Source organism: Uloborus diversus, chromosome 9, assembly GCF_026930045.1.
Source record: "Uloborus diversus isolate 005 chromosome 9, Udiv.v.3.1, whole genome shotgun sequence".
NCBI lineage: Eukaryota > Metazoa > Arthropoda > Arachnida > Araneae > Uloboridae > Uloborus > Uloborus diversus.
The window spans coordinates 157981250-157993033 of record NC_072739.1 but is presented as its reverse complement, the minus strand read 5'-3'; positions in this window follow the sequence as shown (position 1 = coordinate 157993033).

Here is an 11784-nt window from a genome sequence, read left to right as displayed (position 1 = left end):
AAAATTCCTCTATATTAGTTTTGTTAGGTCTTTATTCTATTATTACATTATTAAGTGTTTCATTGCGAGTTTAAGGAATCATTTTGACTGTAAAAGAAACTATAAGCATATCTTTTCAAGAAAAAGTCTTTTATTGCTTTTTTGGTGCCTGATTTTTTTTTTTTTAATTAATTATTTATCCTCTTGAGGTTAGCAATTGCTGCAAATCTAACCTGGCCAATATTCTAGGATTTTCCTTTTTTCTTTACTTGAAAAAATCTTAATCTTTCTTTTCATTCCTATCATCTCGGTTTTCTATAAAGAATGATAATTTTAAGAAAGAGAGCAACCAAAGAACAGTACTTAACCAGATAACAGAGCAAAATGGCTTTTAATTTGAATGACCTTTAACCATTAACTTGAAATACTCATCCATAATGCAACTAATACTCAACCTGTGAATTTCACCCCTTTACTCTTGTTCCAAGAAAGTGCTCGAAACGTCTGTCCTTTTGTTAATCTTCCTAGAAAACCTATTCGTGGAACTCGTTTCCTCCTTTTTTGCCCCCTCAGCCCTTTGTTTCGAGTTGAAGAAAATGCTTTTGCTTTGCTGCTTTAAAGATCATTGGGCTTCGAATCCGAAAATGATAGCATAGCCGGAATCCGAGACATAAAGTTTTTCAGTAAATTACCGCCCATTAGCCAGGGCTAAAGCAGAAATACAAGAAATACCCCCCAGCTCAGTCATTTCCAGCCGAGGACTGCAGTTTCCTGCTTATTAGCACTCATCAGCCCGGCATAGGAAAGTGACTGAGCTGGAGATGGAAAACCTCTTAAGGAAGCCAAGAGTGCGAAACAAACTGGTAGCTAATATAGAATTAGCAGACCAGACGAGTGACCGAAGCAATGGTTCGGTTCAACTCGAAGAATGAACGCGAGGCAAGGTATATTCAGTAAATTACCGCCCATGAGCCAGGGCTAAAGCAGAAATACGTGAAATACACCGCCAGCTCAATCAATTCCAGCCGAGGACTGCAGTTTCGTGCTTATTAGCACTCATCAGCCCGGCATAGGAAAGTGACTGAGCTGGAGATGGAAAACCTCTTAAGGAAGCCAAGAGTACAGTCTGCTGAAGCAGCATAATTCCCATCGAACCCTCTGAAGGAAATTTTATTTTAATTGAAAAGAAAAACTGCATAGCATTAGAAGAATAAAATGTTTAAAAACAAAATGAATCTAGACTGTTCTGTACTATTTCTGTTAGCTTGGTTCGCATTAAAAAGTAGAAAATAAAGAAGACTTCTGTTTATAACACTTGAAAATTGCTGTTGCTCTCTCAAATAGATATTTATGTAAATTCTTAAGCAACTAATAAAATTAAAAATAAAAACTTGAGAGGAGAACAGATGGTATGCAGCTTTGTGCAAATAACTTTCTACCGCCTATATTTCTTTCCTTTTTTTTATTCAAATTTTATTATTAACTGCTTTAGAATTAGCATAAATGTAAATACATATAAAAAGCAACATATAAATATAACGATATGAAAGCCATTTCATTTTTTGCAGGTTATAATCAAGAAGTCTTTTTTTGAGCAATCACGATTGCTTATTGCTTTCATTTGACTGTTTTTGGCGTTACGCTGATTTTTCCCACCAGCACCTCTGCCAGCACCACCGTCGACCGGCCGCCTCACGGTGCTGCTCCTCTAGCGAAGACCGTCTCCAGGTTGCGTCCATATCCTACACTTACACGCATACATACACGCACCTACACACACACTCACCCACACTACACACAAAAACACATACACACACTCAAACACACACACACACACGCATACATGCAGACACCTACACATACACACACACATACATACAGACACCTACACATACAGTCATGCCTGCACACAGACACAAACACATATGCCTACACACATACACATTCCCCCCCCCACACACACAAACACTCATACACACAACTATCCACACACTCATACCTGCACACAGACATAAACACACATGCCTACACACATGTACACATACGCCCTACACCACAAACACACATACCCCCCCCCCACACACAAACACACACGCCTACACACACACACACTCGTGATTGCGAAAATCATAATTTTAATTCAAGAGGTCAAAATTCAAATTAATTTTCTCTTTTTACTTTCTTCTATATCTAATATATAGAAGAAAGTATTGGATTCGTGCAAATTTTCGAATTTCGAATTTTGACGGATTCGAACGTTTTGAGGTGTGCTGAGTCCATTTCGACCATTTTTGGAAAATGTCTGTCTGTCTCTGTGTGTGTGTGTGTATGTATGTGTGTGTGTGTGTATGTATGTATGTGTGTGTGTGTGTATGTATGTATGTGTGTGTGTATGTATGTGTGTCACGTCTGTGTGTGACCAGTTTTTTGTGGCCGCTCTACAACAAAAACTACCGCATGAAATCGAACGAAATTTAGTACACATATGTGCCCCTATGTGAACTTGTGCCCATTAGTTTTTGGCACGAATTCCTCCAAGGGGGGTGGAGCAATGGGACGTTTTTCGAGTTACGCGTGCTTGCTATTCCTCAGGAAGTTACTGGCGGAATCAAACAAAATTTGGTCCATATGTTGGTATTAACAGGAACAGGTGCTGATTCAATTTTGGTGTCAATAACTCAAACGGGGGTTGAGCTATAGAACGTTTTTTGTCGTCAATTGTGACTGCTGTATCTCAAGAAATAATGAACGGAATGAAAGAAAAATTTATCGGCAAGTAGCCCTTAGTGGGTATAAGAACTGATTTTATTTTTGTGTCAACAGCTAAAAAGGGGGTAGCGCAATCACCCGTTCTTTTTTTCCATTTTGAGTGCCCTATCTCAAGAAGTAATGCTAAGTTCTGGTTGAAATTTGGAATATATGTGAATCCATATGTAAACAGGCTTTGGTTCTATTTTGACGCCGATCGCTCCAAGAGGTGTTGATTTTTTTTTTTTTTTTTTTTTGCGAATAAAAATATTTTTATTAATGCAACAATAAGAAAGATAAATCGTAATAGATTGTCGTCTGCGTATTTCTCGTGATTTTAATTGTATGGAAGTGATAGGAAATATTATCTCAATGATTTAAAATTTTTAACTGTTGCCATCTTATGTTTGTTAACAAATAAAATATTTGTAATTCATTCAAGCAAGGCTTTTAAAATAACTTTCAATTTTCGCTCTTTGCTTTGCTTTTGCAATAATTCAGACATTGGGTCAAGTTTTTGCATGTGTAATTTTGTTTTTGTTGGGAATATTGCTTCCTCGTCAAGCATGGGGAGGGATCAGAAAAAAAAAAAAAAAAGAAAAATATAGAAGAAAGTTTCGTGATGGCCACAACATACTAGTTTATATTTTATTTCATGCTTTTATAGCGAACCAAGTTAGTAAAAATAGTCTGACCAAACATCCAGTTTACAGGCGGAAATGTATGCATCTATTAGCTTCCAGGGAGGCCAGCTTTTGTAGATGTGTGTTAGCCTCTAAATTAAGCAGTCACACTAAAATGAACGGAACACGCTCATCAGATATTTGATTTTCCCCCTGATTTGGATAGACTGGTTTTCACTAGACCCGTTGCTAGAAAGTTTCACTTTAAATTAAATGGAGGAAAAAGAAAAAAAGTTAAATTTTCCAAAACATTTAAAAAATAAATAAATAAATAAATAAATAAATAATTAAAAAAAATCTTTGCTTTTGCTTTGTTTTGTTTGACACAAGGTATCGAACTTGGGGCACCCCATTCCAAAGTATGCAAGATTCACCTCCTTCTTCTTCTTATTTTTTTTAATACTAAAAAAGTTTATTTATTTATATATACAGTGCTGTGCAAATTAGTTGGGACAAGGACTTTGGATCCTTGTTACTGCAACTTGCAAGTCTCAACCTGCCCAAAACTGTCTTCTACTTGTCTGAACTTGTCTCTTATGTATTGAGTACGACCAATTCGTCAGTTGGACATTGATTAATAAAGCTTGGTTGTGTTCACATGTGTTTCTTCTTTCTCTGCGAATTGCAGGACTTTAAAGCGATTTTCAGTATTTTTTTATTTTTCAGTTATAATGGATATTACCCCACGCAAAAGAGCAAAAATAATCGCACTTAGTGAAAACACCTCTTTCACAGTTAGGAAGATAGCAGAGGCTGTTGGGGTTGGAAAATCAAGTGTTTCACGGATTATAAAACTCAATGAAACAACGGGGTCAGTGGAGGCATCCAGGAAAGGGCGCTACGGACGGAAACGTAAGACCACACCAAGAGATGATGCTCTGATCCACAGAATGAGTGTCATGGACCCTAAAAAGACCAGTGGCGATATTACAAGAGCCATCGCTGACCATGGCGTGGAGGTAGATGAGTCTACAGTTCGTCGCCGCCTTCTTGAGCGTGGTCGTCGTGCGCGACGCCCAATCAAAAAACAGCTCCTGACAAGTGAAATGAAGAAAAAAAGATTCAAGTGGGCACAAAAACATAAAAATTGGACTGTGGAACAGTGGAAAAAAGTTATTTTTTCTGACGAGACTCACTTCGAAGTGCATGGATACAGAGCAAGTGTCGTTCGTCGCACAACTGGAGAGCCTCTTCGACCAGGACACATCCAGCAAGCCCCCAAGCACCCCCCAAAAGTGATGTTTTGGGGCTGTTTCACTGCCTCAGGGCCAGAAACCCTTCATCCCATCGAAGGGATGATGAATAGTGAGAAATACATCAAAGTATTACAAGAAAAACTCATCCCAACACTGCGGAGGAGGTTCCCGGAAGGCGACTGTGTGTTTCAGCAGGACCTGGCACCCTGTCACAATTCCAAGCTGACCAAAAGCTTTTTCGCTTCAGAAAAGTTGTCATTGCTTGAGTGGCCGGGCAACTCACCAGATCTGAACCCAATAGAAAACTTATGGGCGATATGCAAAGCAAGAATGAGGAGAATGGATTGTACAACCAAAGTGAAGTTAATAGAGAGTGTGATTAAAGTGTGGTTTCGCGATCCAGAAGTAAAAGAAATGTGTGAAAGACTAGTCAGTTCGATGTCAAAGAGAGTAAGAGCCGTGAATAAAGCAAAAGGTGGACATATCAATTATTAATGTATAGATAATAAATAAATAAACAGCTTTATGAATAATTTTTAAATTTTCCTGCTTGTCCCAATTAATTTGCACAGCACTGTATATATATATATATATATATATATATATATATATATATATATATATATATATATATATATATATATATATATAATAAAAGAAGTAACTCCCCCCCCCCCCCGAAAGTCGGGTCTAGCTACGCCTCTGGTACAAATAATAGTATAGGAGATATAGTGCTTCAAAAACTGGCCATTTTTTGAGAAAAATGAAACATTTATGCTTCTGGGTCATTCCACGAAAATTTTAACCTGTAGGCCAAAATTACAATTTCAATCAATTAATGTGTTATACATACTTTTAGAAAATTGAGAATGTTATAGATAACATTCTCAATTTTCGAATCTCATTAAAGGTTTTTCAAGATGGATGCCGTGAGTAGAATAATTACTGCTTGAAGATCTTTAACAACAACATATAAATTTTAACTATAAAGCATCCAAGAAAAGCGACTGTAATTATTTTAAGCATATTGTATTTGATGTAAATATGTATTTTTTTTTCAGTTTTACAAATACAAGTACAAAAGTGACGACCAGCAACAGGCTCTGGGTCCAGCTAGACTGGTCCTAGTCAATTTACAATCCCCAGTGAAGATCAATGGCCCTCATAAAACTGTCTACTCCTTTGCTCATTACCACCTCTTCCGGTAAGCTGTTCCAAGGTTCCACTACCCTGCTAAAATAATAATTTTTCCTATTATCCATGTTAGCCTGAGATTTAAATAGCTTAAAACAATGACCCCTTGTCCTGTTTTCGGTGCTAAACTTTAGCCCCGTAACATCTTTCGTTTTAATAAATTTAAACAGCTGAATCATGTCCCCTCGGTCTCTTCTTTGCTCAAGACTACATTTTTAGCCTTCTAAGCCTGGAATCATAATCTAAGTGGGAAAGTCCACTTATTAGCCTTGTACCCCGCCTTTGAACCCTTTCCAATACATTAATGTCTTTCTTAAGATAAGGAGACCAAAACTGAACAGCATACTCCAAATGAGGTCTTACTAAACTTCTATATAAGGGCAGAAGAACTTCTTTAGATTTATTTGAAATAGATCTATTGATAAACCCAAGCATCTTATTGGCTTTGTTGCTAGCAATGCTGCACTGTTGGCTAAACTTTAAATCCTTTTTACTTTTATTTTGAGATTTCAGTTTCTTCAATTTCTTTATTGAATTTTTATTTTTTTTCTCGTTGAGCTTAATTTGAATTCTGTGTTGAACGGCCTGTTATGTTCGTCATAAAACGTCGTATATTTTCCTTTCCACTTTTTATAGGACAATAAAAAGAAAAAATTTGCTTTACTCTCTTCGCAAGAATAACCTAGAATGCATTTAAAATGTTGAATTTTTATTTCGGCACCGATGGTTCAAAAATTTAGCCATCGACATCGGCGGCCGATGTTAATTTAGACAAAACATCGGCCCATAGGCCTTGAAAAGCATCTAAATACAGATATATCGCCGATGTTTTTCGGGAAAAAAAAGAAGAAAAAAAACTCTAACTTTATTTATCTATTTTTACTGCATAATTAAAAGTAAGTACAGTATAATGGCCGAAATCGGACAGCAACGCTGCCATGCTAAGCGCAAAAGTGGTATCTGCAGCCGAGTTCAAAATGAGAAATTCCCGTTTTAAGTTGTGCGACTCCATGTATTTGATTCAGATGAAACTTTTTCAGAATTTTTTAAAAAATGTTTCCCGTCCACAAATGACTATGAAACATTGTATTACAGTAAAATACGTGACAAAAAACCACCTGGTGACAATAACTCAATTTCGACAAAAAGTGCAGATGCGACATTTGTGCTTAGCACGGAAGAACGGAACCAACATCAGTTTTGGGCTTCGTTAATGTGCCAAGTTTCGCATCAACTGAAATTTTCACAATATTGCACACTTATCAGACACTCACTTTGATGATAGTTTTAAGAATTTTTTGCTCTTTAATTGAAATAATTACAGTATGTATTAGCATGTTCGTCGAACAATTTAGAGCAAAAAAGAGGCTCAAATTTGGGGGATCAACCAATGTTGAGGAAAAAATTTCCGAAATCTTTTATTCCCGAACAAAAATTAAAAACCTCGATATTTTCCTGATTTTAGCTTACCCCTTTCAACTTATCACAAAAAATAAACAAATAAAAATAAATAAAAAAAATGAAAATAAAAAAAAAATAAATAAATGAAATGTAAAAAAAAAAGAATACTCGCATATTCTAACACATAATCTGGCCTTGATTGAAAATTAAACAGTAGCAAAAGATCAATCATAAGAATAGGGGGGGGGGGAAGCCGATTTCAGGGTCTGGGCGGTTATTCCAAGCTCGTCAGCTTGCGAGATCGAGACTCTCGCTTACGTGATTGGATGTGACGTAGGAATGTCGCAAAGTAGCATTCTAATCTACTCGAACTTATCTTGCGGCTAGGTTCGAGTAGATTAGAATGATACTTAGCGACAATTCTACGTCACGACAAATCACGTGAGCGAGAATCTCGATCTCGCAAGCTGACGAGCTTGGAAGGACCGCCCGTACAGGGCCCGTACGTAAAGTCCCTAAAAGGTCATTATCTTTTTATTTCTCGCTTTTAAAGCCTAAAAAGAGTTTTTTCATTGAAATCTTTATTTATAACTTCATAGCTCGTTGCCTTAGAGATGGTTCCATGCTATAATTTTATTTTCACAGTAGTATTTTTTTATTATTAATAATTTTTTAGGAATGAAAAAATGAAAAAAAATTATTTTCTTAAACGCTACATTCAACTCCCTTTGCCCCCCCCCCCCTCCGATTATATCGCCATGAACTAAGAAAATCATTTCTCCTCATTTTTTAAGGTAAGCTGCTAAAGAAGGCGAAACCAAGAAATTTAATTTAGGGAATCCTAATATTGTAAAATCTTTTAAAAATTTACATAAATGCTATTATTATTCTAAGCCGATTATATCTTTCAAATAACTCTTACTCTTTAATCAAAAAACAATAATCCACTATTAATATGACGTTTTACAATACTTAGCATACTCAATAAGTATATTCCCGTTCAGTATATTGCTGAAAAAGCTCTGCACTTGGTGTTACAGCTGTTGTGTTTATAGAATGTTATGGAACTGGTTTTTGTGACATAATGAATATTATATTCAGTAAATTACCACCCAATAGTCAGGGCTAAAGCAGAAATACATGAAATACACCACCAGCTCAGTCATTTCCAGCGGAGGACTGCAGTTTCATGCTTATTAGCACTCATCAGCCTGGCATAGGAAAGGGACTGAGCTGGAGATGGAAAACCTCTTAAGGAAGCCAAGAGTGCCAAACAAACTTTAAGCGGCACTTTACACTGGTGTAATTTACTGAATATACCATGCCTTGCCTTCAATATTCGAGTTGAACTGAACCATTGTTTCAGTCACTCGTCTGGTCTGCCCTAATTCTATATTAGCTACCGGTTTGTTTGGCACTCTTGGCTTCCTTAAGAGGTTTTCCATCTCCAGCTCAGTCACTTTCCTATGCCGGGTTGATGAGTGCTAATAAGCACAAAACTGCAGTCCTTGGCTGGAAATGACTGAGCTGGCGGTGTATTTCATGTAATGAATATTAGTTATTAAGATATTCATAATTCAAAGATTTATTTGAACTTTTGATTTATTACTATTATTATAATTCAATATTTAGTTTGTCTTTAAAACACGATTGCAAACAATATTTGGAAGAATTAGAGGAAGGGCTAGGATAGGCGCTCTTCTGCTGCAGTTTTTCGAAAAGAAAATCCCAAATGCGCAATTTCAGGCGATATTTGATGATATTAGGGGGTGGGGTCCTTCAACAGAAATTTTAAGAAAATTGAAGTCCTAAAAAGAAGGTTAAGAAGACCTTCAGTGCTATTGGTGGCTGGAGAGGTTCAGGGGTTCCCCTCCCCGAAATTAATGTCTAAAAAATATGATTGTAGGCCCGAGCTTTGGTAGAAAAGCAGAGGGGTGAGGTTCAGGGACTCGTCCGCAGCAATTTTCGGAAATTAAGTTTTAAAGGATCTTCGACGACATTAGCAGGACTCTCCCTCCATAGGAAGTTTTTCAAAATAGAGGTTTTAAAAACGAGATTGTAAGCTAATTTGACAACGTTAAAGGAAGGGATTGGGTTCAATATGACTCTCGCGTAGCTATCTTTCAAAATAGAAGCTTCCCAAAACAATTTTAGACGATATTATAGAGATGTATTGAACTCCTAAAATAATTTTAGAAGAAATTTAATGATGTTGAAAAGGGGAATTTGGGGACAATTGCGGATTTTTTTTTTTTTGAACTGCAGGCTTATAAACGCGATTGTAGGACATAGGTGTTTGGCGAAAAAGATATCAGGGATATATAAGTTATCCATATCAAGAAAATGCGCTGTTTGGTAAAAAAGCAACAACAATATTTTAAGCCAATAGTTGACTGTCCAATGTAGGCAACCTACCTAGGTCCTTTTTTCATACCTGTAACTTTCACTTCGACGAATTTTCGCCAATTATATTTTTTTGAGGTGAAAGGTACCTACCAAGTTTTGTTTTAGATAGAAAGCATTATTGATATCTGACGAATTTGCAATGAGACTCAGATATCCAAAGAGGGACGAGCAGAGAAACAAAGAATGTTAAATGAAAATGAGAGTTCACTCATTCTTTTTGCAAAAGAAAATGAAACTATCCCGGTTCATCATATCAAGCGTAAAGCTTCAACGGGCAACCGAGAACGAAAAGGGCCTCTCTGTACACTTTGGGTGCAATATTATTGAATGACTGTACTTATTGAAAATATCATTCAAGCCGAAAGAATGGAAAATAGGGATACGCCTGGAAACATTTACCAAAATGCTTCCATTCTTTCACATGGCAGGTCTCGATTTCTACGCAAAAAACGCTCACCTACATTTACAAGAGATATGAAAAACCGAATGAACTCAAATCATTTTTATGTACACCGAAAAAACTTCTCGGTTTTTGCGAATCAATTTTTGCCTAGTTTGTGAGAATACATGTGTAATGAACAGGTTCTAATGAAACTTATTCAGAACCTGGAAGAGCTAATCCACAATTGTAACATATCCAATTGTGTGCTTTTTCAGTGAGTTTAATGCATTGTGCTCATGTTAAACTTTATTGGAGAACTGGAATGATTCTGGGACATTTGTACTGTCTTTGGATGCACCAGAACGACTGCGTACTTGAGCAATATGGTCTTATTTGACTTCAACAATAGAGTGCCCCAGATATGTCCAAACAATTGTCCAAAGTGTGTAATCAATGACACCTCAATTACAAGCTTTGCACTAAGTTTGGGCTTGAGAACATTGAAAAAAAAAAAAAAAGAATCAGATTGAAACATTATCCAAACCGCAATTGAATAAAAGTTCAAAAAGTGATTTTGTTCATCGTGTTCTCTAGCCACCTTCAGGGTATCTGCTACTTTTTGAGTTTTTAAATCCATGACTTTCCCTGACTTTCCATGACTCACGTTCTTCAAATCCATGACTTTCCATGACTTACGCAAGTTACTTCATTTGACAATGACATCAAAATTGCGTATAAATATAAATAGAAACTATAAAGCAGTATAACTTTGTTTTAGGAAAGTATCCTTTTTATCTCAGCTATGTAAATAAATTTAAACAAATGCAGCAAAAAATATTCAACTAAATATGTATATGAAAAATAAATGATGCAAGAATTTATTGAGACAAAAAATAAGTACGAGAATTTAAGAACATTTAAAATCTAAAATAACCCATTATCTCCCCAAAGCGCAGTGTGAAATTGTAAAACACAAATTTAGTAAATGCATTCATACATTAAACAGAAAAAAAAAAAAAACTTCAAAATACTCAATTCCAGAGTCATCATGGCAAAAGATAAGTTAGTAACAAATCTGAATACGATCGGTATAATTACTCAATTGTAATGTACAAAAGCAAGCTTACCATTAAATATAGAAACTTCAAACTGCTATTTCTACTGTTTATGTGTGTTTTTTTAAACATTGTAGAAAAGCTATGATACGAAAAAAAAATCCCCAGTCTCCGGAATGGGAAAACATACAATATTGAAAACATACGATACTCCTGAGCGCGAAATCCATGACCAACAGTCAGTTTCCATGACTTTTGGACATTTCACACTGAAATCCTTGACTTTCCATGACCACTTTCGATCATGTTTGAAATCCATGACTTTCCATATGCGCGGCACCTTGAAATGAAGATTTATGGAGTCTAGCAAATCTAGATGTTAGAAAAACAAGAATTGATGCAGTGAGAAACAAAGGGATGTAAGTGCATATTTTCAAGTTTCGAGTAAAACGCGAATAAAGATCAGATCTTAGGTAGGCTTTCATTGAAATTTTTTTCTAAATCATGCGGCGCAGCAGCACCTACCAGGGCTACTAGTACCATCTCTTGCCCCAAGACAGAGGAGATGTTCACCTACCATTTGTACTGGTTATCTCCAAATTTTTAATTTTGCCACTTGCATCCTTTTGCTTCTCACTACCTCAATTGTGCTTTTCCATATCATTCAATCGAATTTAATTGCTGTTGCTTTTCAATAAAGATAGATTCAAATTACTAAAAATAAACAACTTTTATTTGTA